Genomic DNA, 26,899 nt, shown 5'->3' on the forward strand with positions numbered 1-26,899 from the left:
AATTCAGAGCTGGACGATTTATAATAGATATTTTATTTACATTGTATTATTACATTACATCTTGATTAATAATATCGATGGTGGCGTGGTGAAGGTTGGTGTGATGGTTGGGGTGGGAATTGGCTCAGGGATTGACGCTAACACAGTGCTCACACCAAATGAACAACACAGAGATTATGAAATTTCTTGTGCAGACTGCCCCGATCTCATATCGGCCAAACAAATCGTAGAATCCAAAATAGGATTGATGAACATTATATTTCTGTTCGCAATTCCGATTCAATTTTAGCTCTAGGTCAACACCATTTTCATACAGGTCGCATCAGTATAATAGCGTCCGCTCCACCCGCCAATTAAAATACCACTATCAGAGAGGTTCGCGTCAACCCCCGCGCCAATCCCCATGCTAAGCTAACCTCCACGCCAACCTTCACCCAAACCACGTCACCATCCACGGTATAAATAGACCGAATATATAATATATATATATATATATATATATATATATATATATATATATATATAATATATATATATATATATATATATATATATATATATATATATATATATATATATAATAAATGGGAAAAAACCATCTAGGAGGCACAACAAATTCAGAAACACGGAGAGCCATACAAACTGTTAGAACAACTAATAAACAACATGAGATTAGCTATGGTATCAGATGTAAGATAGGAAGCCAACCAGAATCAGCTGACGGAAAAGTGAAAAGTGCTTACAAACAAGTCCACAAATATAAGATTAAGGAATGATAGAGCTAAAAATAGAAAAGGTTAGAGATGCGGTTAAGGGGATAAAATTAAAAAAATCTCCTGACCCAGTTAGAATAAAACCAGACCAAATAAATTATGGTTTACAGATACTGTTTAAAATGCTTTCAGGATATTTGAAAGATGTTTACACTGCAAAAAAGTTTCAGAAGAATAGGGGCAATGAGACATATCTCCAATGCATAAAAAAGGCACAAAAACCAATCTATAGTAATCAGTAATACCAGCAATGGGCAAACTATAACCAAAATATTACAAAACCTAGTAGAAGTAGACAATAAAGGAAAACAACTTAAAGAACAAGCAGAATTCAGAGCTGGACGATTTATAATAGATATTTTATTTACATTGTAAATCGCTGTACAAAAAAGAGTACAGAGAAATAGAGCCTTAGTAGACTTGGAAAAAGAATACGATAGCTTACCGATTTCACAGTAATTAAATTAGGAACAGAAATTACCTCTCCGTTTAAAACAACTAAAGGTTTGAGAAACAAAGGTTTGAGTAGGCAAGGAAAGAGAACTTTTTAACACAGTAAAAGTTAGAAAAACATCATACCTAGGCCACATACTGAGAAAATAATAAGTACCAATATGCCCAACTTATAGTGAAAGGAAAAATGGAGGGAAAGAGAGGCCTAGGAAGGAAAAGACTATCGTGGCTCAGAAACATCCGGCAATAGACAGGGATAAATTCTGAACAGCTAATAAGAACAGCTGAAGATAGAGAAGATTTTAAAATTGTAGTAGCCAACCTCCATTGAGGAGAGGGCACTTTAAGAAGAAGAAAGGTTTGAGACAAGTATATACTTTATCAACCTCTTTATCTAAGATTTATCCTTACAGAAATTGGTGAGGAAATGCCGAAGTATGAGATTAAAGGTTGAAGAACAGAAGCTTTTTACACTCTTCTTTGTGACCGTGAAAGGTGAAGATGATCTTATAATAAATACGGCAAAATATGACTATCTAACAGTGGGCAATGAGGAAACACCTTATTTAGATATAGAAAATGGAAAAAACAAGGAATGATTTGATAAATACAGTTATACAAGTATCTGCATTATGTTTGCAACGTAAAAATATTTAGAGACACACTCAGCGGCACGAAAAACGGGCACCTCTTGAACTGTTGATAAAATTGTCGAAACACACTTTATTTGGTATGGTTTTTTTTATTAATGATTGGCGTACCCTGATTCAGGATTTTATGGTATGTTTTAGACAAAAAATGCGTACAAAAATCTTTTATTTAAAGAAAAATATACAAACTTACAAATTATTACAAAAACATATTAAATAAAGCATATTTTATTATCTTCAGAAACAAAATAAAAATAACAAGGAAACATATTCAAATTACTTCTCAATTTAATTATTATTATTTCGTATTACCTCCACGAGTCTGTATAAAGGCATTCCATCTTCTTGACACACTGTTAATTAAGTTTAAAAGTTCGTTATGTGTAATTGGTTTCATTCCTCCAAAAGAGCCACTTTGAGTTGGTCAAATGTAAGAGGATCAGGTACCCGCTTTCAAATACTTCTTACAAGATTGTCACAAACATGCTCGATGGGATTTAAATCAGGACTATGCGCTGGTTATGCCATATGGGTAATATAAGCTTCATTTAAATATTTTCTGAGGCGTGCATTGTAATGTATTAGTGTGAAGTTTTCTCTGATAAATGGTGCATATGTGACAACATAACTTTGCAGCATCCCATTTATACACCTATTATTGTCAGAGATCCCCTAGGGACAACTTATAATTCTATTCGTACCTCCGAAGATATACCAGCCTATACCATAAATGAATCCTTTTGAAAACACACTCTAGAACTTAAAGGGCACTTGGTATATCGTTCACCATAGCTTCTCCAGACTTCTCCGCGAGTATTTGGGGAGCTTAGACAAAATCTGGACTCATTGGTAAACATAAAATTTCGCAAGTCCTCTGCATTCCTATCGCCATGCTCACTAGGAAAATATAATCTAACTACACGATATTCCCTGGAAAGTTAAGGTCCTATAGAGTTGATGTTTGAGTATTTAGAGTAACCTCATTTAACAGTCTTGTAACGGTTCGTTCACTAACATTTACGTTTCTCAGATGTTCAAGACTGTTTTTTAATTCGAAAAATTTTGAAAACGATTTCCGAAACATCGAAACAAATATAAAATGTTATTCTCATTACAATAAATTGTTGTTTATTCTCATAGAAAATATTATTTAACCTGAACATGCATCTGCACCATATATATGTTAAAATGTATATGAAACCTTATATATTAACTTTTCACAAATTAAGGGAAGAGTTATTTTTTGTATTTTATCTTCTCTTTCTATTATAACCAAAGAGGGTAAAAGTTCCTATAAATTAAATTTATAAAAAAACTTAATGAGAGTGAATCAATGTATCGTAAATACAGAAACGAGTATTTAATCCGCGCTCTTCCAAGGAGATTAACGAGAGCAGAATTCAAATAGTTTTGTCGAAAGTGGACACATTTCTTTGATCGATTAATCTTTGTTTAGATATAACGAGCAATTACGCAATACGGCAGTACATTTTTTAGTCAACCTTAAACTATTTTTAAGTCAAATATTAGCCACACGATTGTTATCACTCGTCTACCTTCATGATAATTACGGAACTAATCAACTTTTTAGTGATTATATAAAACAATTGAGCAAGTTAAGTAGGCCGGGCGCTTTTTATTTACATCTTAATCATTATCGGATTATAGTAAAATTTTAAATGGTTAAGTATTAACGATTTTGATGCTATCTTATTTATTTATGAAACCATATATAAATTAGAAAATGTTTTAATCAATTATGAGTCGCAATTAAGAAACCGAGCTCGAATAGTTCTAAGATTTAGTAATCTCAGAAAAATCTTGATTAAATGATAGATTAGAGTTTTTAAACACGATTTTTAAAATCAACACTGTGTAGCATATATTTTTTAATGTACTATTGTAATGAATACAGACTAAAACGCTACATGGCATGTTTCGTCTTTGTTGAGAACTCATCAGATAGAGCCAGGATTGAACTGAACGGTTATCTCTCTGTCCTTTATAGAATCGTAAACTATGCATCTAACCATGTGATGATCTTTAGCAAAGTTGTTATGCATGAATCTACGAAGGTTTCTAAGTTGGTACGACCAATTTTCGACAGATGGCGTCACTGTCATTCATGATGATTTGAATTGAAACTAAAACAGCGAACGAATGAGGACGTTTCGACTTGTGCGAGACATAAAATTTATGTAAATTATGAAATTCATGTCCGGCTTATATTGAACAGACAATATTGTGCGTATTTGTATATTTGAAATACTTCAATCGAATTGAATTCAATCGGATATCATCGTTAGTGGAATTAAAATCGATTTTAACAATTCTTGAATGCTTATTTTTTGATATCAAATTTTCCTCAGCGAATTTGTCACCGTCAATATTAATAGTTCCATTCGTGTGTGAACAGTCGGTTCAATTGTATTGATACATTGTAAAATTCGGATTGCTGATTGACATATAATAAATTCAAACGCATTTTTTACATCGTTCCCGTACAATTATGCCTCCAAAGCAACAAGAAATTGGCCAATCTTCACAGAGAAAGAAAAGAAGCATTACGAGCCTCAAAATCAGATGAGCAACGAGCAATAAGGCTAGAAAATCTTCAAGTACATGCCGCTGAGACCCGTTCGTCTGAATCATCTAAACAACGAGAAGTGAGGTTAGAAACTAATGGAATACCTAATACTCAGACCCGTTCGTCTGAGACAACTAAACACCGGGAAAGAAGGATGCAAAATGTTCGAATAAGCACCGTTCGATCAAGACGAACACTGGATGCTGATTTAAATTTTAGTGCATTCTATTATGAAAGAAATAATGATTACAGTCTTCATCCAAGTGTCGTCATTGAAAAAATAAATAAAATTTTCATGTATTGTGGCTTCCTCAATAATCGTTGGGTAGTGCCATATTCACAATTGCTTTCAAAGACCTTCAAAGCACACATTATTGTTGAGTATTGCAATTCAGTGAAGTCGATCAAATACAATTGCAAATGTGTCAACAAAGGAAGTGACATGGCAGTCTCTGGAGTAGGGAATGTGGCCGCATCGCTCAATATTAATCAACCAATATTAACTTGGACGCTACATTAGTAGTAATGAAGAAGTGTGGCATTTTATCATTTTCAATCCATGAACGGCATCCAACAGTAGTACACTGTAGGTGAATCTCGAAAATGGAGAAAGCGTGTATTTGACAGCAGATAATGTACGTGCAAGAGCATTGGTACCATTGGCAATAACTTTAAATGCATTTTACTTCTTGTGCCAAGAATTATCTTTTTGCAAAAACTCTACTTTATTCTGAGGTACTGAAATTTTACACATGGAATGCATCGGCTACAAATTTTCAACGTCGCAGGTAAGGTTCCGCCAGGTAAGGATCCGCCTACTTCGCTGCTACGTGTTCTCGGTCTTATTTTATGGTATCGAGTCCTGGACTATGAATAAAATCGATCTAAATCGCCTTGAAGCTTTCGAATTGTGGGGCTATAGAAGAATTCTTAAAGTTTCCTGGGTGGAGAAGATTCGGAACTCCACAATCCCAGAACGTTTCAGCAAGACTACTGAGATCATAAGTATCAAGCAGAGAAAGCTGGAGTATTTCTGACATGTAATGAGAGGTCCCAAATATAGGTTGCTACAGAATATCACGCAAGGAAAAATAGCAAGCAAACGTAGTCCAGGACGAAGAAGAACCTCATGGTTGAAGAACTTGCGAGATTGGTATGGTGGTGATACAAGCATGCTATTTAGGGTGGATGTTTAGTAGGTGTTTAGGGTGAATAAAATTAAGATAGCTATGATGGTAACCAACGTTCTGAAAGGACATGGTACATGAAGAAGAAGAAGCAGGTAAGGTAAAGTAGTTGAAAAACATCCCGAATTGTAATCCAGTTACGCATTGGGTCGTCTGTACACTGTTCACCCAAACACTACAGAATGCTTTTATCTGCGATTGCTGTTAATCAATGTACGTGGATCGACATCCGTCCAAGATTTAAGAACAGTCAACGTTCAGTGCGCCACTATCGTTAAGCTTAAGAGGAACTAAATCTTTTTAATGCACATTGATACACTGCACTCGTTATTTGCCATTATATTGACAGCCTGCTTCTCATCTAATCCAAAATATTTTTGGGAAAAATACAAGGACTACATGAGTGAAGATATTCTACGTCGATTGCGGGCTGCGAATCAAAATCCGGACAGTTAATTCACACCAAACGTGTATAATGAGGCATTGATTTTCGTCGAAGACATTTGTTTGGCAACAGCCAACAAGATACTGGTGCAACTGGAAATGCCTGCTCCGAATCAACCAGCGAACGACCTTTTTGTGATTTGCTACGAAAAATACACTTTGATTGTGACAAACTGGGAATATTTGTTGGACCGCAGTATGACAACCATAAGATTACAAAATAATTTTGCCTTGTTATAATAATGTGGCCGAATAGTGCATTTAGCATTGAAACGTTAAATTTGCAAAACAATGAAGCACCAACATGCAATATCAGCAGAAACTCTGGAGTAGGAAAGATACTCCAAACGTGTCAAATTTTCATATGGGACGATTGTACAATGTCTCACAAGAAAGCATTGAAAACGCTTGATCGTACACTGCGAGATTTCAGAGGAATTGCACGGATCTTTAGTGACGCACTCATTTTATTCTTTGGTAATTTTTAACAAATACTGCCGGTTCAACAATCGCTGATAAACTTACTGCATGTCTCAAATCATCAGTTTTATGGCGTCATTTACAAAAGATGACTTTGAAAACCAACATGCGTGTACAACTACATCAGCGTGCATCGGCTGGAAATTTTGCAAAACAATTAATGGGTATTTGAAATGGGTGAATGCAAATTGATGAATTTACGAAATGTATCACCTTGTCAGCAAACTTCTGTAAGATTATAGAAAGCATAGACTAGTTGGTGCAAAAAGTTTTCCCAAACATTGCATAGAACTACAAAAATCATCAGTGGCCCAATACGCGTAGTATATTAGCAGCCAAAAACATCGATATCAATACCATTAACTTCATAATTCAGAATGAAATACCCGGCGAAACGACAACATTTAAATCCATTGATACTGTGGTCAATCAAAACAAATTGTGAAGTATCCAACTGAATTCAACTGAAATATCCAATTCTTACATTGAAAATTGCCATACCCATCATTCTTCTTTGAAACATAAATCCACCATGATTTTATAACGGAACCAGACTCTCAGTCAAGAAAATTATGAACAATGTTATCGAGGTAACAATTTTGACTGGAAAATTCAAAGGTGAAGACGTACTGTTGCCACGTTATCCCAATGATCTTGACAAATGTTATGGTGTTCGAATTTAAGCGTTTACAGTTCCCGGTGCGACTCTTTTTCGGAATGACAATTTCAATTTGATCAATCTATGCTTCTCACATAGGCAGCTCTATGTGTCCTACTCACGCCCCGGAAAACCATCTGATTTATTAATTTATGCACCAGAAAGAAATATTGTGTATCCCACAGCACTAATATCTTTATTATAATTAATATGTACACGCAAATTTGCTTAAAGTATTACTGCAGTTATTAATAATTAATTGAAGATAATAAAACCAGATTCGATAATTATTAATAATTTACCAACAGTAAGAAAATGAGGTTACAATACGAGAAATACGAAAAACGAAAATAATATTTGTCTTAGTCACTATTTTTGTCACTAAACAATTTTTTTTACGTAACTTTTTACCTAAAAGTATTAGCTTTATCTTAATTAAATCGTAAGCGAATCATAAGCTTACTTACTTAATTAATTAAATAAAAAGCTACTCGCTTCCTTAATAATGCAAATAATATAAAATGAGAAGTTACAACTAAATGATGGCTACGAAAATGTATGACAACGATAAAACCAGCAGGAGACGTAATTAAATTTGATATTAATTGAATATATTGTGATTTTGAAACTTTCACAGCGTCACGAAGCTTTTATATCAAGCAAGCCTTAAAGACAGTTGCCGACTTTGTTGCTATACTTTTGTTTTTGTTTTGAATTACTTAAAATCTTATTGTGCAGGTCAATTTTATAACTATATTAAAAATATTTTGAGTAGATTTTAAAATTGATATAAAAATAATAAAAGGAAATCAATAATAAAATATGAGACACTTATAGTATAATTTTACTAGAAATAGTAGAGAATGCAATATAACAAAGATCTTTACCGATCTGGATAAAAAATAATTTAATATGTAATTTAGTATGTTAAAAATTATAAAAAACAGGAGGTGCCCAATATAATTTTTTCCAGGCTATAATTAATTTAACACTAACGGTAAGTACAAAGCATGAGTACTCAGTCACAGCATGAGAACAAAAATAGTATCAACTGTGCAGTAATATATTAGATTACCTAATAAAGATGATACCTCACACTCTTTGCAAAAAACCAAAATTCCAAAGGACACAAAAAACTTTGGTCGTATCATAAAGGGAATAAAAGAAACGATGAACCTATTTGATGATACAATTGATCACCAAGATGGGTGAAATATTTTAACCAGGCACTTAATGTGAAGGAAGAAGAAAACCTGAACACGAAAGAGATGAGGTAAGGGAAACAGACGAGAGGAAAAAGAAACCACCAACGATTCTTGAAGTTAAAGATGCAGTTCTAGCAAACTAGCCAGACACAAATCACCCGGAATAGATAATCTCCCAGCTGAACTATATAAAAAATGTTACCACGATACCATAATGGCATTACAGCAGCTTATAAAAGAAATATAGACACAGAAATCTCTCCCCAATGATTGGAATATTGGAATACTTGGCACCATATACAAAAAGGAGATATGTTTGATTGCTCTAACCACAGAGGAATCTTATGCAGCGTATAAAATATTTTCCACAGTACTATGTCACCATGTGACACCATATGCAGAACGGATAATAGCAAAATATCAGGCTAGCTTCAGAGGTGATAAATCAAAAATTCATCAGATTGCAACCCTAAAACAAATTTTAGAAAAAATACTGGAATATGGCACTGATATTCATCACATATTTATAGAGTACAAAGCAGCCTACGACTCTGTGAATAGAAGAGAAATGTTCAAATCAATGAAAAACCTAGGAATACCAAATCAGTTGATAAATTTAACAAAACTAACTCTTGAAAAAGTTGAATGTAGAGTACGAATTCAGGGGAACTGTCTGAACCTTTTAAAACAAATAACGAGCAGCGCCAGGGAGATCCTCTCTCCTGTATACTGTTAAAACTGGCTCTGGAAAAAGTTATATGTAAGACACATATCATAACTACTGGTTTAATATATAATAAATCAGTGCAAATCCTTGCCTATGCTGATAATATCAATATTGTTGGGAGAACAGAAAACGCTGTGCAAGAGGCGTATGTAGAATTAAAAGAATCAGCTACAAAAATGATTTTAATAATAAACACCAACAAAACGAAGTATATGAAAATAAGCAGGCAACCACATATCCTACGACAGCAGAGATAAACCGCAGAATTTGCACGGCCAATAGATGCTATTATAAGTCCTAATATATGGTTCAGAGATCTGGACTATAACAAAAAGTAATAAAAACATGTTAGGATATTTCGAAAGAAAAGAACCAAGGCGAATCTATGGAACAGTGAATGACAATGGAGTGTGGAGAAGACGATACAACTTCGAACTTTATAGAATATACTAAGAATCAGATATCGTAAAACATATTAAGACAGGACGTCTGAGGTGGATAGGGCATGTAATGAAGAAGAGGAAGACCCAGAACAAAGTTTCTTGATAACATCGATGAAGACATGAGAAATATATACGTGCTTCGCGGAAGAAGGCGATGGATAGGGACGACTGGAGAGAAATTCTTGAGAAGGCTAGGACCCACGCAGGGTTGTAAAGCCAGAATGATGATGATTGATCACCAACAGTTGTTTCGACGGGCAAAACTACATCTAAAGAAGTTGTCGATTTTCTGCTGAACGTTAAAGAAACTGGCAGTCAACAAAAATCAGAGTTTTTTTTAAATTGATCTTCATCTCTTGGAAGATTTGAGATAAACCTATAAAACGTTTTAAAAATCTTTAATTTCGCTTCTTAAAACATCACAAAAGTTCTCATGACTGGATATAAAAATTAAAAAGTGTTGATAAAAATGGAACAAGACATCTTTGGTCGACTTCCGGCAGTTAGCATACAAAAGAAACACACGTCAGTAAAAGTCTACTTCTCTCCAAAATGCTCCAGAAAAGTCCAATCACAACAATAAAAATACTTTGAACATGAGATCTTATCATTCAAAAAAAGGGGTAACGCCGTAGACCAAAGGGAAGATATCCAACATGATGGATTGACCAATTTACAGGAATCTGCAAAAGCCAATACACAAATTAAAAGAAACAGCTAGAGATATCCATGCAGATGAACTTTATACGACATCATGATGAACACTACACTCCGTCCGAGTATCCCAAAACTGAAAAAAGAGAGTCTAAGGAGCTCTAAGGTTGATTCAAGACTAGTGTGGAAATGCTAAGAAATCCTCGGTATACTGGAGGAATGTAACAATGTCTTCCTGGTATGGGTGAACTGATGAATTTAGCAAAAGTAGATCGGCTACAAAATACCTCGGTCATGACCTGGTATTAGGAGTGCCAGAAAGTACCGTCCAAAATTAAAAAAAAAAGCCTAAATACGAATACAACATAGGGTAAGGATATAGGGTGATAAAAATGAAAGTAAGTACTAGTAATATAAGAATTCGACAACTAAGCAAAAAGTCAATTTTGCTTTATAATGTTACTTATTATTTGTAGTAAATGTTTAGAAGGGTTAATTTAACAAAAAATAAATAATATTGATAGTAAACGTCAAATTAACATACAAACTTATCTTAGGTAAATTGGCGACATAGTACGCCAGGTATTATGCCAGATATTATGGAAATTGTGGTATGGTGTCAAAATAAGCACTGAATCCATTTGGCTCCATTCCTTCTTGACATATCTGGCCGTTTTAAAGCTTTTGGTGTTTTTAAAATATGATCGACTGTGAGTTAAGGATTTAAAGCAGAAGTTCCATATTACGCGTGAGTTAAAACTGAATAAGAAGGAGCTGTGTGACTTAAAGATGAAGACCGTAATGCTTCTTCTGAAATAACATCTTCGTTTATAGGACATATGCCTGTTTTTTTAAAAGTATTCTTAATGTTCATCTTAGTAAAGCTAAGCCAGAAAAAAAACTAGATCGCATACAAAAAACACATTTTGGAGACTCCAATACGTGCGTCGTCTCTCCGTTCCCCATTTTCGTTCCACTTTCCCTTGTATAATCAATCGCATCGACTCATATTTTTCATTTCTTAATATGTGACCAAAGTAGCTCATTTTTCTGTCCTTAGTAGTGCTAAGTATTTTCTTTTTTCATTTTTCTTAATGTTTAGGTATTTGTTACGTGTTATGCCTATGATATTTTCCACATTCTTCGATAACACCACATCTCAAAGCTGGCATGTCTCTTTTTCAGTTGTATCTGTAATTATCCAGGCTTCAACATCATATAACAGTGCAGAGAATACGTAACATCCCAATACTCTAGTTCTGATTGCTATTCCCAGTTTTCCATTGCATAATACCGCTTTAATCATATTGAAAGAGCTTCTGGTTATCTTAATGCGTCGTTTTATTTCAAGGCTACTAAGAATATTAAGTTCTTCCAAAAACATATGGCATTCTTACATTGTACAACCTGATACAGAGTACCAGATTTCGGGAATGTGTTTCATCAATAAATGAAATATGTAGAATAAGCGAATTGGCTGCAGTACAACCAATTTGTAATAGATAGCTTTTGGAAAAAAATTCTAACTTATTCATACCTATACATAATTTTTTTTTTTTTTCGGATAAGGATGTTTTTTATAAAACAGATATATCTTTAAAATCAACAAAATCGGTTATTATATTAGCTGTAAGTGTGTAATCCAATGGAATCGAAATTAAAAAGATGTAAGCAAATAAATACGTAACACTTTTGTAAAATCTAGACCAATTAACGCATAATTCCTATATCGTATAATCGCGATTCCTTTATACACACATAATATGCTTTTTTCTGTACGGTAGTGTTTCGTATTAATCAAATAAGCAATATAGTTAGCATTATTGACACAATCAAGTAGGTAGTTACAATAATGAAGCAGATATAATACCTCAAATAATCCTAGAGTGAAAGGTATTTAAATATAACCGCCTACAGTGTTTGGCACGTGAAGCAGAGCTCTAAAATGACATTATTACGGAGATCGTGCGGCGTGTATCAAGCGATTATTAGACTGGCAGGACTTTCTTTGCCGTCGGCTCTGTAAATTCTTCAAGACTGATAGGTAAATGAATCAGAGCAAGTAAAATCATTTTGTCGCAAGTAATTGTTTTTTGTTGTAATTTAATTTGTGTTGTTTTACATTCAAATAAAGGCAGAGAAACTTCTACTTGATCGTTAATTGCAATTACCACACTCTGCTGGAGCCGATAACGGAAGCCCTTTTTTTATTTTTGGAGATGAACTTCGCTTCTGATGCGGAAATGATCTTCGCGGTGCTACCTTAAAATAGTTGTAAATTTAACATACAGGTTCAGGTCAGGCGTGCTAGAGATAGAAGACTTTTTCTGTCAATACAATTAACTGCCCAAATTAGTAATAAAAGCTAAACTTAAAATACGGAGCAGGAAAAAATCGAAATCTTTATTATAATGCTATTATTATAAAAATAAAATAAAATCGCAGTTAAGAGGATACTAATTGAATCTGTAGAATTGTCTGCATAGAATTTTTATTTTATATACAAAGGTATCATCAACGAAAACAAAAAAAAATATAATACAATTATTAACTCTAAGTAAAATCACAAATTGTTAATTAATTTTAATTTTTTAATACATAAGATGCGTTTCGACATATCTGTCATCATCAGCTATAAATTTAGGAGAATCTAAATATAAAATGCACAAGAATCCCTACATAGTTTTAAGAAAGAACTTAACCCTTAAGTGCTGACATATAAATATTAGAACACAATTACTGACATGTCGTCTGTGAGACTACCCTAAATAAAAACAATTTTTTTGTATGCTTTTTGTGAAATTTAGTTAAACATATTTTAAACGTCTTAATTACATTCATTTACAATACTATATTTTTAATAAATATCAAAAACCAACACAAAGTAATTCAAAAAAAAATATTTTTTTTTGTGGCATTAACTTTCGTCATTCAGCCAGTCCCGAAAGATTATAATATATTCCTTAAAAAAGTATACACAGATAAGTACAGATTATTTCTCTCAGACAAATGCACAGCGATATCCCTAAAACGAAATAGACGAATAATTAATAGAAGAACACGTCGAAGGAAAATACAAGGACACTCGCTTCTCGTCTAGGGGTTCGTCAAGACATTTATTTTAACAGACAAACAATACTGGACCACGGATAAGGTATTGTTACATATAGGATAAACAAAGGGTACAAGTCTAACCCTATACACGCTCATGAAAATTTTCATGAACGAGTACCAGATTTATAAAGCTATGCATGTGTCTGACAAAAATTCTATAATTAAATTATATATTGTTACAGAACCTATGGCTAACAAGGACTGTATATTATATGGAGCGTATGTATTGCATTTAGTTAATTTTGTATACAGGGAGTTTGAATGCTGAATAAATTTAGGACATTCAAAGAAGATGTGATCGAGGTCACCTAGCTTGCCGCAATGTTTGCAACTATCATCATCGATGACTTTAATTTTAAATAAATGGCATGGGTAGCATGCATGTCCAAAGCGTATTCGATTTATAGTAGTAATATATTTACGAGGAGCTGTGAAATTCTGAAACCAGGTTGTTTGAGGTAAAGTTGGTTGTAAAGAGGTATACCTTTTATGGTTTGTAGAACAGTAATGTTTCCATTGCTCTTTCCATCTAAGTTTCTGATTTTTTTTGAAAATCGTAGTAACATCTGATGTGTTAAGCATATATTTTAACGTAGAGCCAGTTGTTACACTCATTTTAGCCAAGTGATCTACATATTCATTGTGTTTGAGACCAATATGTGCTTTGACCCAAATAAATTTTATGTTGACTCCAGTAGAAGATAAATCATACAATCGGTCTTTTATTTCAAATATGTAGGGGTTGCTAAATGTTGAGGGCAATTCAATGTTTTTTATGCTCTGCAAAATTGAAAGGCAATCTGACAGAATTAAGATATGTCTATTACAGGTGTTTTTAACATATTTTATAGCCTCAAGTATAGCTATTGATTCCGTAGAAAAGATTGAACATTCATATGGTAGTTTATACTTGAATTCTACGTTTGTAGCAGGTAAAAAGTATGCGCATCCAGTCTCTTCTGTTGTTTTTGATGCGTCCGTGTATATTACTGTGGCTTCCCTATATTTCTGCAGTCGAGATATTAGAAGATTGCTACTCATAATGGTGTTCTCACTATAAGTGGGTATTATAACCTGAGTTCTGTGGAATAAAGAATGGTAGTCTAAGCTTCTGTCAACCGTGTCCAATTTCTTGAAAAAAATAGGATTATTCTGTAATGCCATGCATAAAGGCGGGGAAGGTTTTTTCTCCCAATATTTGTTTGTCAGATCTGACTCGATAAGTTGACGGACGCTTGAAAATAACTGGGAATTAGTTAATAGAATTTTAAGAAGGCTTTTTTCACTTAAAAAATTTCTTCTATTTTCCAGGGGTAGCTCAGCGGCTTCAACATATAAGGGTTGTATAGGGGTTGATCTCATTGCACCCAAACATACCCTCATAATAGAATTTTGAAACGTGTCGATTTTTCTTAAAAGGTTCTTAGAGGCGGAACCATAAAGAGTAGCACCGTAATCTAGAATAGATCGTATATATGCGCGATAAAACAACAAGGATGTTTCTACGTCGCAACCCCACCACGTTTTATTTGTCATTCTGAGGAAATTGCTGCCTTTGTTACATCTATTAAGCATGTACTCTATGTGTTGTCTCCAAGTTAACTTCTTATCCAAAATAAGGCCTAGATATTTGACATGATTTTGAAGCTTAAAACATTGATCGTTCAGAATGATATTTTCATTTGTAGGAATGTTATGTCTTGTGAAGATAGATACTACTGATTTTTCTATAGATAAATTGAGACCATTGTCTAAGAACCATGAAAAAAGGGATTCACATACTTTGCTAAGGCTTTGTATACAGGTTTCATATTTTTTGTTTTCTGTATAGATGCAGAAATCGTTGGCATACTGTACGATTTTGAATGAACTGTTATTTATTTGGATGTTATGTTTGTCAGAGCTGTATGTATTGAATAAGATTGAAGATAAAACTGAGCCTTGTGGTATACCTTGATAATTATATCGCGGTCCAATTACCTTGTAATTATGATCTCTTACATAGATGATCCTCTTTGTGTAAAATCCAATTATTGTATCCACGAATGCGATTGGCATATGAAATAAATTAACCATTTTATTTCTTAAAGTTGACAAGCAAACTGATTCGTATACTCCCTCAATATCCAAGAATAGTCCTGTTAAATAGTTGTTTCTGGTTAAGGTATTTTGTACATCTACCACAATGGTTGTTAGAGCATCTAGTGTTCCAAAGCTTCTTTTATAACCAAACTAATTTTCTGGTAGCAAATTATTTTTTTGTAACCACCAATCCAGTTTAAATTTTATGAGTCTCTCTAGAGTTTTAAAAACACAGGAAAGTAACGATATTGGTCTGTATGAATTTGCAATATTTGGATCTTTACCAGACTTTAGGATAGGAACCACAATGGCGTTTTTAAATGAATCAATAACGATGTTATTTTGAATGATGTTATTAAATACCTGTAACAGCAGATCTTTAGCGGCTCTTGGTAGGTTGATTAACATAGGGTATTTGATTTGATCAATCCCTGGGGAGGTATTATTGCAATTTTTGAGAGCGAAATCTAATTCAGATTTATTCTAACAAAAAAAAAATATCTTTGGAAACTGAAAATATAAACCAAGTGTAACACTTAAAAAATTTACAGTAAAAAAATAATTATAAATTATTATTAATTAATACAGATCTAGTATTTCTTATGGAGATATAACAAATTGTAAGTGAAGTAAATACACACCTGAAAAAGTAAATTAAACATAAGATAACGAATATCAAAGTACATCATTTTCTTTACTCTTTACTCATCTTCTGCGCATTGAATACACACTCGTTTTTTGCACTAGATGCATATCTTCTTCTTCTTCAACTGCCATCTCCGCGGCGGAGTTCGGCAATCATCATAGCCATTCGGACTGTTGAGACGGCTGCTCTGAAAAGTTCATTTAATGTACATCCGTACCACTCTCTCAGGTTGCGCAGCCATGACATTCTACTCCTTCCTATGCTTCTCTTTCCTTGGATCTTTCCCTGCGTAATCAGTTGGAGCAAGGTGTATTCTTTTCACGTGTAGTATGTCCGAGATATTCCAATTTTCTTGTTTTAGTTGTATTTAAAATTTCTATTTCTTTATTCATCGTTCTCAGAACCTCTTTGTGTTCTGTCCACGAAATTTTCAGAATTCTTCTATACACCCACAGCTCAAATGATTCCAGTTTTTTCATTGACTTCGCATTCAAGATCCAAGATTCCATTCCATAAAACAAAGTTGAAAAAACCTAGCACCTCACCAACCTAACTCTTATTTCCAATTTTAAATCCCTTATACATAGCACTCTTCTCATTTTGTTGAAATTTGCTCTAGCCTTTTCTATTCTGATTTTGATCTTCTGAATGTAATTATTTGTGGAGTTAATCATTGTTCCCAGATAAGCAAATTTGTCCACTTGTTCGACGTTGGTTCCGTTTATTAAAAGATTCTCGTTATTTCTTTGAGTTTTCGATATTATCATAAATTTCGTCTTCTTGCCGTTCATTGTTAGACCGTACTCTTTTCCATATTCCGCTATTCTGATCACCAGTCTCTGAAGATCTTCAATATTTTCGGCTAAGATCTGGCATATCTAATGTTGTTAATGGGAATGGTTGTTAATGTTGTTTAGATGGTAAATTAGTTTTAGATGATAGAACAGTAGATTTGGTACAAACATCACTAAAAATTGAGTTATTGGAGGTTTGAATTATTGAAACAGTTGTCATTATGCCAAATTTGACTTCTGAGATTAATTAAGAAAATTTTTAAAAAATTTTGCCTTGAAAATATTTCGCGACAAACAAAAAGGTGATATGAGTCAAGTTATTTGGCAAACCAAAACTACCTTTTTACATAAATTACACAAATATTCTTCTTTTTATAAGGACGCCATTCATTGTCTTAGCAGGTGAGATTTTGGGCGCTCAGGATTTAAGTATCCTATTTTTAGCAGCATTGTCCATTTATTCTGACTTCCTTTTATTTTGTTTTGGTAGATTTTTATAGTAGTTTTGATGATATCCAAGGGAACTTGGATTCATCTTGATGACAGTTCTTGGAACTGGCATCAAGTACATTCTCGGTAATTAGCTTTAAGACGAGTAATACATCTATATACGATTTTCTTGTATACAAACTTGTTGTTTATCTGCTAAAATAAACTTTAATATGGAACACTTCCAAAAAAGTAATATTGAGAATTGGAAAAAAAAGCGTTGGACAGAAATTAATGGAAGGAACTGATTAAGAAATGTATGGAAAGGCTATAAGAATTATTAAATGTATTTTATGTAAATTATTGTAAATAGTAATTGTAATGAAAAACTAAACCTTTATAAATAAATATTAGTTCATTGGATATCCCATATTTACCTACAAATTCTCTATTGTTTAGTGTCGCTATGATTTGTAAAGTGTTTTTTGTACATCCTGCATGTTTATATTAATTTATTATTTTGTGATTATTTCAGTGTTTCTAGTTTTAACATTATTTTATCCCTCCATATACAACATCTGAAGCGTCATATTTCATTTTACGTAGAATAAAAATCAGGCCTCATTTAACCTTTGTATTGTCTCTGGGTACGCCTGGATCCAGTAGTAAAATTCAGATGTTTATATATTTGTTATATCGTAAACTTAAGACGTGATGTTTGATATTCTTAAGATAAGGTTTATATACAATTTAACGTATTTGCGTTTTGAAATATCAGTTTGGTTTTCTTTGAAATGAAAAAAACACATCTGTTGTTTATGGGTCCACCTGTACCCAGAAGTGTTTCCAAATGTACGTGATGTTTGTTTTGTTTATTTTTCTGATTGTGATCAAGGGTGATTCGATTTTATGGGTTCTATTTTCGGAAGCGTTTGTCGAGTATCTTCAGTGTTGTACCAGACTTGATCACTTGAAGTTTAGAGTTGAGAGTGTGGTGTGCAATCATTTGTGAAAAACAGAATAATAAGCGCTTGCTAAAAAATGAGCTCCAGGACAGGACTCAGGGAAGAGGAATTACGAAAACTCCTTGAAGAAGACTCAGAAAATGAAGATGAATCTACCAATTTAGCAACCGTCACTAGTGATGAAGAGTTAGTAGATAAAGAATTTTCTGACGAAGATCATGTATCTACGATTGATGATCACAAAGATGAAAGCGAAAATTTGGAAAATAAAATAGAAGTTCGTGAACAAGAAGATTTACAATATACTGCTCGCGATGAGACAGTTTGGAACAAATATCCACCACCTCAGTCACGCGAGGAGTAAGTGGTGGCTTAAGTGCTACACATATTTTCTTACTAAATTTGTGGGTTTTACTAATTGCGTTGTATATTGTGTAGATCCATCAATACACTTAATCCTGTGCCAGGTCCCACCAGATATGCCACTCAACGAATTATCGACGAACCTATATCTTCAATGAGATTGTTTTTCACTGATGAAATGCTCAATTTACTCTTAGTGGAAGCTAACAGAGAACGTGGTCGGATATGTAATGAAAAAATGTTAATTGTAAAAGAAATGTCACTGGAAGAGTTAGAAGCTTTTATAGGTATATACTTTCATAACAGTTAATAACATAAAATAAATTAACTTAAAATTTTGCATTTTTATTTAAGGTTTACTTCTTCTGGCTGGTGTTCATAAAGGTGTTGGAGAATCTCTGCAGAAACTTTGGAGTAATTCTGACGGTAGGCCCATTTTTAGAGCTACTATGTCTCTGAAACGATTTTGTAACATCAGCTGCTTTTTGCGATTTGATAATAAAGAGGATACACTTATTCTACGGAGGCACGACAAGTTAGTTCCAATTAGAAGGTTTTTTGATTTTATTTGTAGCACAACTCCCCAAAATGTTTGTTCCATATGAAAGCCTCACTGTCGACAAACAACTTGTACCATTTAGAGGTAAGTGTCCCTTCAGACAGTATATTCCAACAAAACCACTCGGGAAATATGGAATTAAATTACGGCTTTTATCTGATTTCAAAACTGCGTATGTGTATGCAGAAGTGTACAGGAAAAGCAGAAAATCAGCCCCGTGACGTACATCAGGGCAGAAATGTGGTTTTACGACTTATAAAAGATGTTCAGAATTCTGGGCGAAACATAACCACGGATAATTTTTTTACTGACTACCATTTAGCGACTGAATTAATAAAACCTAAACTAACACTAATTGGAACATTACGAAAGAACAAAACTTTTATTCCAGTTGAATATCGACCAAATAAAAGTAAAGAAGCCCTGTCATCAATTTTTGGGTATTAGAAGAATGTGACTTTAGTTTCATATAATCTTAAAAAGGGTAAATCTGTTATTCTTTTGTCCTCGATGTATTTAGATGACCAGGTGTCATTGCAAGAGCATAAGAAACCAGACATTATTTTAGAATACAATAGAACCAAAGGAGGTGTAGATACAACAGATAAATTAGCGTCAGCTTATACCTTCAAAAGAGGAACTAGAAGGTAGCCACTTTGCTTATTTTATAATATTTTAGATTTGGCGGTAATTACCGCATACGTGTTATATATGCATGTACAGCCTCAATATAATAGGAACAAACTACATACAATAAGGCTTTTTATTTAAAAGAATTGGCATATAATTTAAAAGAAAAATGCCGAACTACCCGAATTACAAAAAACGTTCCACAAAAAACCCAAATCAATTTACATGCAGTAGCTGGAACAAGTGGAAATGCAAATTAAAGTCCAAAACGTGGAAGGTGTAAAGACTGCGGATGGGAAAAAGACAGAAAATCTTGTACAAGATGTCAAGCATGTAAGAGGTTTATTTGTCCTAATCATTCAAATATCTTTTGTAAAAGTTGTATTGAATAAATATATAATTTTATTTGAATATAAAGTTTTATTATATTTTTTATTACAAAAAAAATGTTTTTAGTTTTGATAGATCGATAAAATGAAACTAAAAAAGCTTCTACGAATTAATAAAAAAAAATTTAATTCACAACAGGTATGAGCTTTATCACCCGTAACCATAGACAAAGAATATAACATTTACTTCGGGAGAGTAGGAAGAGAGTAGGAAGAAAAAAAAACGTTCCCCGTGATTATTTTTAATTCTTTGTAAAACTGCATGTATTCCGTTTCCTGTTTACTTGTCATTGACTTTTTCTCTGAAATAATGCCTGTTTTTTCTAATCTATGTCTAAAAATCTACTTTTAAAATTTGATGGTATTAAATATGATAAATCACCAATAATACAATACTGGATACATACATAGCATCATAAAAAAGTTTATGATGAGTACAGTTTTCTCAAAAGCTTGTTAAGAGATGTAGTTTAATATAACTTTCCTCGCACTAACATAAATCTTCCTGTTCAATACTTGATTGGTTTTCATTAACGAAAGGATGTTAATTTTTTAATTATCAGTAAACTTACCGAAACAATGATTTCCTTACTCGTGTGTAAAAATTGCTCTAATTTTTTTTATAGAAAGTTAAGGATGATATTATTTTTTTTATATTTAGATAATTAAAAAGGATTTATATTATTTCTATTTATATTGTTATGCATACTTATTCTAGAAAAAACTCTTGGTAATTAGTGTTTAACATTTAAAAGTATTTCTTGTATCACATTGTAACATATATAATTATGTATTTATATGTTATGGACAATAACGTAAATTGGATATTGACGTGATTAACGACAATGGCATTAGCTATTGGCCAATAAAGACAGGGACCAGAAGCAAATGGACAATGTTGATAAATATATAAAATTATCCAGGATGTATTATTTTTTATTTAAAACACCTTTTGAAGAGTGATTATTTTTATTTTTAAAGAATAGTGAACCATGGCATTTTGAATTACAAATTTTATTTTTTGCATGACATGTACACTTATTATTTTTACAACCACCATTGCATTAGTAAGGCTTGTGACCTCGGCTGCCTAATATGCATGTTCCCGCTGCAGCTTGTCTGAGAGTTATTTCCTTCTCTTTTATTGAATCAGTTATATTTTCCAATAAAACTAACTAAAGACTAAAACTATTTTTCCGCTACATGGATCAAACGGAGACTTTACAAACTGTTTAAATATACCATTTTTGTACCTAAAATAATATACACATGTTATAAATTAAATTCAAATAAATTAGGAACTTACAAAGCTTATAGAGACTATCTTCTTCATTGCTAACCATAGCTAAAATATTACGAGGAGTCCACATCTGGAATTGGTACACAGACTGTTGTGCCCACTTTTACATCTTGATATTTATCAGTGGAAAACTTAATCATTTTTGCAGCTTGTTTCTCGAATGATTCTCTACATCGCTTACGTTCGTTAATAATATTTTCTTGTTGTTCACAGTTATAGCAGATTTCAACAGTGTTAACTTTTTCCCCAAGCGGTAATATTATGGAGCACTGGTCACAAATAATTATGTCTTCATACACTACAACACAAGGTAAACAAAGCATTTAAAATAAAAAGGTATACATTGTGACACATTAAAGTAATAAATGAATATTTTCAAGAATGTAGCACTTTGTTCAAAGAAGGACAAATATCAAAGTTTCATACTGATGAAAGTTATTAACTATCTTGAATTTAAAACTGAAATAGTCTGTATTGTACTATATTTTAGCATTTAGTTCACCTTAAAAAACGTACCGTTTTCTTTGTATGACTCTATGAATTATTTAGAATGTTTATTTTTTTCTGATTCATTCTTCTCTGAATAATTATTTTCATTACATGTATCAGTACAGTTTTCTCAAAAACTTTTTAAGAGATGTAGTTTAATATAACTTTCCTTGCATAAACTTTAACATAAATCTTTCTGTTCATTACTTGATTGGTTTTCATTAACGAAAGGATGTTTTAATTATCAGTAAACTTACCGAAACAATGATTTCTTTACTCGTGTAGAAAAATTGCTCTAATTTTTTTTGTAGAAAGCTAAGGATGATATCATTTTTTATATTTAGATAATTAAAAATTATTTATATTATTTCTATTTACAATGTTATGTATACTTATTTCAGAAAAAACTTTTTGTAAATTAGACATTTACGTTAAAGACCGTATATTGTCGTGAATTTCAATTTTCCCTGGTGATTTACGACAATGCCAGGCCTTAAACGACAATGATGTTAGCTATTGTCCAATGTTGTAAAAAATTAACTTAAAATTAGTTTTCTTAAATAACCTGTCAATAACGACAGTGGCCAGAAGCAAATGGACAATGTTGATAAATAAATAAAATTATCCATGATGTATTGTTTTTTATTTAAAACAACTTTTGAAGACTGATCATTTTTATTTTGACAACTTTGCATTGGCAACGCCTGTAACCTTGACTGCCTAATATGCATTTTCCCGCTGCAACTTGTCTGAGAGTTATTTCCTTCTCTTTTATTGAATCAGTTCAATATACATGTTGATATAAATTAAATTTAAATAAATTAGGAACTTGCAAAGCTTAAAGAGACTATCTTCTACATTGCTAACCACAGCTCAAATATTACGAGGAGTCTACATCTGGTACACGAATTGGTACACGAACTGTTGTGCCCACTTCTACATCCTGATATTTATCACTGGAAAACTTAATCATATTTGGAACTTGTTTCTCTAACGATTCTCTACATCGCTTACGTTCGTTAATACATATTTTCTTGTTGTTCACAGTTATAACAGATTCTAACAGTGTTAAGTAACTTATTTCCCAAGCGGTAATATTATGGAGCACTGGTTACAAATAATTCTGTCTTCGTACGCTTAAACACAAGTTAAACAAAGCAATGAAAATAAAAAGGTATAAATTGTGACACCATAAAGTTATAAATGAATATTTTCGAGTATATAGCACTTTGTTCAAAGAAGGACGAATATCAAAGTTTCATACTGATGAAAGTTATTAATTATCTTCAATTTAAAGCTGAAATAGTCTGCATTGTACTATATTTTAGCGTTTAGTTTACCTTTATTAAAAAACGTACCGCTTTCTTTGTCTGGATTTATGAATTCTTAGAATGTTTATTTTTTTCTGTTTCATTCTTCTCTGAATAATTACTTTTTTTTTATTTTACAAAATAGTCGCATCAACCTTTGAGGTTATTAGCGACATATATAATACATAATACATATGATAATTTATTTACAAATTTTAGATTTTGTTAAATACATTGATATATTTAAGGAATTTTACCAAATGTTCAATTTTACAATGTTCTCCTAATGTTTCATTTGTTGATCCGATGATGTGGTTGTTCTGTCTCTGTAACTGGTATCTTGAACACTCTACAAGTAAATGATTAACACTTAGTGGGATATTACAGTTTTTACATAAAGTGGGATTAGTGTGACCAATTATGTGTCCGTGGATAAGTCGGGTATGTCCTAGACGAAGACGAGTAACAATGACTTGGTAAGTTCTGTTGGGAATTTTAGATTTCCACGGTTTTACAAACATTTTTACTTCGCAAAGTTTTGAAGTTGAACTGTCCTACTGGTTTTGCCACAGATTTTCTACTTTCACTTTAATAAATGATTTTAAATTGTTAAGAACTACATCTCTCACTTCACTTGCGGTTTCACTGTTCCTGGCTTGTTGGGCTGTACGATCAGCTTCTTCATTCCCTTGGAGGCCAATGTGTGAAGGAACCCATAGGAATTGTACAGTATAGTTATTGTTTTGAATGGTACCTAGTTCTTTTTTGATTAAAAGAGCAATTGGATGCTTCGTGTACAGTTGGTTAATGGTGTTGATGAAACTGAGGGAATCGGTAATTATAAGAGCATTTGATATATTGCTGGAGTTAATATGAACAAGAGCTTGATAGATGGCGTATAGCTCGCCAGTTTGTATACAGCTTAGGGATGGCAGTTTATACTCAAGTGTAATATTTGGAGTAATGCCAGCTGCCCCAACTCCAGTAGATGTTTTAGAAGCGTCTGTATATATATGATATTATTTAGAAAATTTTGTTAGTTTGTTGATGAAAGTATTTTTTATTAAGGAGTGTAAAGTATCGTTCTTTTTGAAGATATTTAAGGATGTATCGGATTGAGGAATGCTTAATGTCCAAGGAGGAGGAATTTCTATGAAGTTGAAATAGGTATTTGGTATCGGAATTTGTAAAGTTCTAAGGGTTTGCCTAACTCTTTCGTAGAATGGCGGTTTCATGTTCCTATCAGTATATAGGTTTTTAAAACGATCAGTAAATATGTTACTTCTAGATGGATTGTTTGGATTAGAATTAGCAGCAAATGCATATGTGAGAGATTAGTGCATCCTTCTATATTTAAGTGATGGCTCTCCAGTTTCTGCTCGTAAACTTTCTATTGGGCTGGTCCGAAATGCTCCTGTAGCTATTCTTAATGTCGTATTTTGAATTACGTCAAGGTGGTGTAATAGTATTCTTTGGCAGATGCATATACTATGAAACCATAAAAAAGTGGAACGCTTCACGATTTTGCGTGTCATCCTTGCGCAGGGGCCATGCTAATCTTCTCTATATCGTTCCAATTTTAGTATATGTACCGCCGAAGCGAGTACAGAATAATTACTTTCATCACCATTTTCAAGAATATTGTTTTTGAAATCCGCTCCGTTCTCCGAATTATTTTTTTTTTCTGGTTCTTTAGTCGACTCTAATTTATTTATCAAGGTTTCAATATCTTCTTGCAGAAAAATTGTCAATTTCATCAAAAGGAATACCAACAGAAGCTAGTCCCACTCTCGCTGGACATCCAAACATCGCTTCTTAGGGTGATCTACCTATTCCTTAAGTTAATACAATAATTAAAATTAATTAATTTTGATTTTTTGATACTGCGATAATTTTAAAAATTATAATTTATTTACTAACCGGAATGAAGTGCTCGTTTTTTTAAACTGAATAAATTTTATTCCTGAAGACCAATCTGCAGTTTGATTTTCATCCATCCATGCCCCTAACATTCCTTCTATATCTGTTAGCTCGCTCAACTGACCCCTGACTTTGGCTGTGTCTAATTTTTCCGTGAACAATTTTTACTTTCGGCCTCATAGTGTGTAATTTAGTTAAAACTGAGTTAACCAATTCTCGACCATTATTGGAATGTAAAATAAGAGGTGCACCAAACGTTGTGTAAATTTCCAACAAGTTTGGTGCAATTTCTTCAGACTTTTTCGTTTTTACAGGTTTGAAGATTACAAAAATTATAAAAAAAAATTTGTTTAATTTACTAATGTTTCTTCTTCTTCTTTCAGTGCCTATTCGTTCCGAATATTGGCAATCATTCTGGCTATAATTATTTTATTGACTGATGCTTTAAATAGATTCGTTGTTGTTGTGGAGAACCATTTCCTCAGGTTCTTCAACCATGATATTCTCCTTCTCCCAATTCCTCGCTTTCCGAATACTTTACCCTGTAGGATTACCTTCAGTAATCTGTATTTAGTGCTGTTTCTCATTATATGTCCGAGATATTCCAACTTTCTCCTTTTAATGGTATACATCACCTCTCTTTCTTTGCCCACTCTTCGTAATACGGTCTCGTTGGTTATCTTGTCTGTCCATGATATCCTTAGAATTCGCCTGTATAGCCACATCTCGAAGGCTTCAAGTTTTTTCTCCATTGCTTCAGTTAGTGTCCAGGATTCAACTCCGTAATACAATATTGAGAAGATATAACATCGTAGGAGCCTTACTTTTATCTCCAGATTAAGATTGTGGCTTTTAAAGAGTTTGGCCATGTTATTGAATGCACTCCTAGCCTTCTCTATTCTACATTTTATTTCCTGTGAGTGATCCCATTGTTCATTTACTGTTGTTCCAAGATAGTTATACTGTTTTACTCGGTCCACTGGTGTATTATTGATAAGTAGTTGAGCGTCTCTAACTTTATTTTTGCTGATGATCATAAATTTAGTTTTTGTTATATTTACTTGAAGTCCAAATCTTTCACTTACTTCATTTACTTTGTTTATCAGTTGCTGTAAACTGTTCAAACTGTCTGCAAAAATAACGGTGTCGTCTGCATAACGGATGTTGTTTAGGCGTTCTCCATTTAGAAGTATTCCATGTTCGCATTTTTCCAAGGCTTCACTAAATATTTCCTCTGAATATAGATTAAATAATATAGGTGAAAGTATACAACCTTGTCTAACGCCTCGTAGAATCTGGATCATTTCCGTTGGTTCACCTCCAAAATTCGTTCTTATTGTGGCTGATTGGTTCCAGTATAAATTTTGTATTATACGCCGATCTTTATCATCCATTTGGGCTTTTGTTAGAATATCCATCATTTTTTGGTGTTGAACTGTATCAAATGCTTTTTGGTAGTCCACAAAGCAGGTGTAAATATCGCAAGTCATATCTCTGCATCTTTGAAATAATACTTGTAGACTAAACAGTGCATCTCTTGTACCTACGCCCTTCATGAATCCAAACTGTGTGTCTTGTATTCTCTCTTCGCATAGCTTGTATATTCTACGATGTATAATTTTAAGAAAAAGTTTTAATGTATGGCTCA

General features: G+C 32.9%; 1 protein-coding gene and 1 non-coding gene across 2 annotated transcripts in view; one reads left to right on the forward strand and one right to left on the reverse strand.

Moving 5' to 3' along the window:
- LOC140441426 (histone-lysine N-methyltransferase PRDM16-like) overlaps nt 1–26,899 on the forward strand; it is a 255,744-nt gene that overhangs the window by 196,923 nt on the left and 31,922 nt on the right.
- LOC140432945 (U6 spliceosomal RNA) lies at nt 24,832–24,938 on the reverse strand. Its single transcript, XR_011949851.1, has one exon. It is a non-coding gene; the product is annotated as a U6 spliceosomal RNA (small nuclear RNA).

The sequence above is a fragment of the Diabrotica undecimpunctata genome, chromosome 1 (assembly GCF_040954645.1).
Source record: "Diabrotica undecimpunctata isolate CICGRU chromosome 1, icDiaUnde3, whole genome shotgun sequence".
NCBI classification, from domain to species: domain Eukaryota; kingdom Metazoa; phylum Arthropoda; class Insecta; order Coleoptera; family Chrysomelidae; genus Diabrotica; species Diabrotica undecimpunctata.